The sequence below is a fragment of the Aegilops tauschii genome, chromosome 6, assembly GCF_002575655.3.
Source record: "Aegilops tauschii subsp. strangulata cultivar AL8/78 chromosome 6, Aet v6.0, whole genome shotgun sequence".
NCBI classification, from domain to species: Eukaryota; Viridiplantae; Streptophyta; class Magnoliopsida; order Poales; family Poaceae; genus Aegilops; species Aegilops tauschii.
Genome location: NC_053040.3, coordinates 53,030,536 through 53,035,674, shown reverse-complemented (window position 1 = coordinate 53,035,674; position 5,139 = coordinate 53,030,536).

Here is a 5,139-nt window from a genome sequence, read left to right as displayed (position 1 = left end):
TGTTTTATCTTCTCTTTTGTTCTTTCCTTTTTTGCAAGTTTTAAAAAACATATGAACATCTTAAACATGTGATTTTTTCCAAAAATCATCAAACATTTTTAAAATTAATTATTAATTTTAAAATTGATGAATATTTTGAAAGTCCATGAACATTTTAAAAAGTTTGTGAATTTTTTAAAATTTGCATAAATTTGTGAATATACTTTTTTAAAAATCTATGTTTTTAATTCACAACATTTTTAAAAATGATGATTTTTGAAAATCCATGAACATTTTTTGATTTAAGGAACTTTTCAAAATACAAAATGATAGACAACTTTTTTGGCAAATTTTAACATGCTCCCTGTGACCCCCTCTTTTTACATATGAGGTAAGAAGGTAAAAGTTAATCTGACCACTAATTAATGTGATCAACGGCTCACATCTATTATATACTCTTACCTCTCATGTGAAAAAGGAGGTAAGAGGGAGCATGTTAAAACTTCTCAACTTTTTATAAGATAGAAGTGGAGCAAGTGGCGAAAAATGCTCAGGGAACCGAGCTAAGTGTGGGGGATCTTAGTGGACCGGCCCATGTGAACGTTAGAGTAACAATTTCATGATTTCAGTGTAGAATAGGAGCTCTTACGCGGCTCATGCAACGACCACCAACTGACACCAATGCTGGAATATGTAAGACACCACAAACACACACCAAACAATTTCTCGCTCCTTTCAGAATAAATATTGTCTTTAGCAGCACCCAACACGATATATGAACGGGAAAAAGTAAATCTGCAGAACATAATTAAAACCCAACAAATGCAAATAAAACTAAAATGTAACAACTGACATAATAACCTGCTAGAGAAACATGACAACCTCACCAGTTAAGAACGATGCGACGAAGCGGAAGTTATCCTCTAGTAATATGTACGGCATATGACAAATGAGATTGATGGCTCTTATTTCATTCATGTGGTAGACGTAGTACACATCTCATAGCGGTGGTATACTGGTATAGGGGCGTAGGTGGTAGGTGCATCACACAACACCCGCACGCACACGTAAACGGCCATGCACACGCAAGCAGGATACGCCGGCTAGCCGACGACGGGCGTCTGGGCGACCAGGCCGGTGACGCGGTCGCCAAAGAGGCGGACGCGGTTGTCGTCTTCGCCCGGCGCCACGGCGTCGCCGACGGTGTGCAACTCTATATAAACGTCCATCCTGTCGGCTTTGATCTTGATCATCGCCGTGAAACCGTCCCAGCCCACAACCTCCGGCCACGACGACTTCAGGTCGTCACTTGCAGCAGCACCACCGACCGCCATGGCCCTCCCCATCGATCGATGCAACCTCTTCCAACACGTGCGTGCGTGCTCTGGCTGCAAAATTTCAATCAACAACTAAATGTATTTTAGTAATATGTACCAATTGTTGATGTAATGAGAGATGCAGATGCAGAAATTAGTATGGGCTTGTCCCCTACCAGCGAATGACAAGAAGAAAGGTAGCTTGCGGTTATGGTTCAGACAGGTACCTAGAGTACGTATATATACACTCGTGCATACGTAGGCTTTCGGTCATACGTTACATTTGCATGGAAGTAAATAAGTAAGATAATCGCCTTCACCACCATAGCTCGCCGTTGGTAACGCCGATTGGGTAAATATGTTTCACATTGTAAGCTGAGCCTCTTGACTTGTTTTCCAATGCACGCATTAGGCCGGTCATAGTGGAAGTAACTTCAAGAATAATATCGGATCCAAGTCAGTCAAATTTGGCTACGTGGCAATGGGTTAATGAGAGAGGTAAATTAAGTAACTTAGGGTTACTCATTTTATGAGTAACATCACATAACCAAGATAAAATTAATCTATAACCTAATAAATGAAGCTTTACATGACACTATATATATGTTACTATCCACTATGGAGGAAGTAACATAGTCTAGGATAGCGTGTATGTTACCAGTGTAAGTTACTCTCCACTGTGACTAGTCTTATGCAGCATTACGTCATGCGTCTCTGCATATTTCGCTTAAACACTTATTTTTTTAAACAAGGCAAAAGACTTGTCATTTTCATTGATTAAGAGAGAAGTTTGAGGATTACACGCCCTAGAGCGGCACAAAGCTAACGAATTACTCTCACGGCATTACATTACTCAAGTGTTTGGCCCCCACAAAAGCTCAAAGTGACAGCCTCATGCTTAATTCGGCTAACTATCACCGCCACCAGCGCCGCTTTATTATTTCTAAAGATGCATGCGCTAGTTTCTTTCCAAATCTCCCATCCAACAAGGTGGATAAAAAACGAGAGGGCCTTTCTTTGTTGCGCGTTGTTGATTGTTCCTTGCCAACACGCTTTAACCGTGGGAAGCCCTGCCATGTCGTCATATCAATTTGAAGGTTTGACCAGGAGAAAACATCCTTCCAAACTCGAGTCGCGAACCGGCATTTGCAGGAGGTGTGCTGCCCTTTTTTGCACTTGCTTACAGAGAGGGCATTGATCACAGTTGGGTCATCCTTGTCGCCTAAGTCTATCCACCATCTAGATCCTGTTCTGGGTAACTAACCAAGCAAAAAAAATGCACTTTAGGGGTGACCAAACCTTCCAAACCATGGTTTGTAAGTTTGAATGAACAAGACCAGCGAATTGTGCATTGTATGCCGACGCTGCGGTATAGGTCCCATCCATAGTGAGTTTCCAGATGATAGAATCTTGAACTCCAAGTTGCAGGTTGAAATTGGCCAATTTATCCCAGAGGGTGACGAATTGTTGAAGGTGGATGAGTGTCATCCCCTGTTGGGTATTGATGTATTTAAACCAAGTGTTTTCCTTCATAGCCTTGTCGACCGTGGCCCCTCCTTTTCCACGAGATCTCAGAAGAATTTGGTGCAATGTCTTTGGGCCTCATCCCCTCGAGCCAGGATGACTCCAAGAATCTCACAGTTGTACCAGCACCAATTGTAACCATTGTGACCGCCGCGAAGAGGTCTCTGTCCTTGTTGTTGCACGAAGTCCACATGCCAACCCAAGCCGTTGGTCGGTCATCCCATTGAAGCCATAACCATCTTAAACGTAGCGCATAAGCAAACTTTCCAAGGTTAAGAATTCCAAGGCGCCCAAAATCCTTAGGCATGCAGACTAGCTCCAAATTGATTTTGCACTTGCTGCCGACACCATGTCTTTACCAGCCCAAAGATACGAAAGCCGCACGGAGTCAATATTCTTAATCACCTCCACCGGAAGCTCAAGCGGCGTTAGGTCATAGATGGCCAAAGTCGTTGGCACCGCATTGACAAGGGTCATACGGCTTGTAACAACAACAGCAACAACAACAACAACATGCCTCCTCTCCAAAGTGCAAGCTTCCCGGTAGCTTTATCTTCTAAGTGTTGCAAGTGAACCCTCCTCAATCTTCTGATTGCAAGTGGAAAACCTAGATAACAGATGGGGAAGGAGGAACGACAATCCAGGAAGGGCTGCAGGATGTCATCAAGATCAATAACCTCTCACCAGATTGGTGGGACCAGACTCTTAGCATGGTTGGTGACCAGGCCCATGGCCTCCTCAAAGGAGGCAAGAGTAGCGGTGAGGAACAAGAAATCTTACTTGATAGGGGCACAGAAAACCGCCGCATCATCGGCGTACAGGGAAGCTCGAATGCCCAAGTGTCGACCACCAAGGGGCCAAAGACGCCCCTGCACGGTGGCCTTGCTCAGAATATGGTGAAGCGGGCTGATGGCAAGAACGGAGAGCAAGGGGAACAACGGGTCGCCTTGACGGAGGCCACGGCCATGCTTAATCGGGTCCCCAACTATTCGTTGAGAAGGACCATGGAAGAAGCCGATGAGAGCAAGGCCAAAATCCGACCTTGTAAGCAGGGCGGGAAAGCCATGATGGGAGATGGTGTTCATGAGGTAGTCCCATCTAATGGAGTCAAAGGCCTTCTTAATGACGAGCTTGAGGAGGTGCATTGGTGTCTTAGTGCGGTGGAATCTTCAAGCTTGATTTCCAACGTATAAAAAATTGTCATGTATGCTTCACGTCTTAACGAAAGCATTCTGCGCGATGGAGAAAATATTATTCATGTGCGGAGCAAGAAGAGCGGCGAGTATTTTCGCAATAAGCTTCGCCACAATATGAATGAGACTGATAGGCCTAAAGTCGGCAATGTCCTCGACACCATCTTTCTTGGGGATGAGCGCAATATTGGCGGGGTTTAACCAATCAAAATGATCTGTGTGGAGGTCCGAGAATTTATTTATCGCAAGCATGATGTTGTCTTTGATAATGTCCCAGCATACTTTAAAGAACTTCCCGGTGAAACCGTCTGGCCCAGGGCCTTGTCACTAGGCAGGGAGAAAATCGTAGTCTTGACCTCCTCCTCCGAGATGGGGTCCCCATGACTGGAAAGATCATGGCCAGCCGGTGGATGGAGTTCCAGTTGATGCTCTAAGTGCCAGGATTTCCCTTTTTATCATGGCCGGGAAGTGATCATGGACGATGCTCTTTTTGTGGTCATGGTCCGATACCCAACCATTCTCATGCTTGAGGCGATGAATCAGATTTTTTTCCGCCGTCTTCCATTGATCTTCAAGTGAAGAAAAAGGGTGTAGCGTCTCCCTCTTTAATATTAGTGATCCAGGAGCATTGCCTTTTCCTAGTGTCGGAAGTAGGTTAATGGATCTTTGATAAGAAAAAAGTAGGTTAATGGATCTCCAACACACTAGATGGTATATCAAAGCATGGTATATACCGTGTGTGGTAGATAATCATTTCTCATGGCCTAATACAAACTGTATTTTGATTTTGGATACATTATTTTTTAAACGAGGCAAGAGATTTGCCATTTTCATTGATTAAGAAGAAGAGAGTTGCCCGGTTAATGTTAGGACCATGGTATACACTCCCTGCATGTATAGGAAGTGACAAGTGTACGATATTTATACTACTAGTACAGTAATACTATATACCAACAGGAGCAAATCATCCAACCCCTTATAAAGTGGGGCAAATCATCCAATCCCCCGATCAGCTAGCTGATGGTATTACCATTCGATTGACTTTATTAACAAAGCATTTTCCCCTTTCGCTCCCCCCCCCCGCCCCGCGTCGCTCTCCCGATGGCGACTCGGGGGCGACCTAGGGT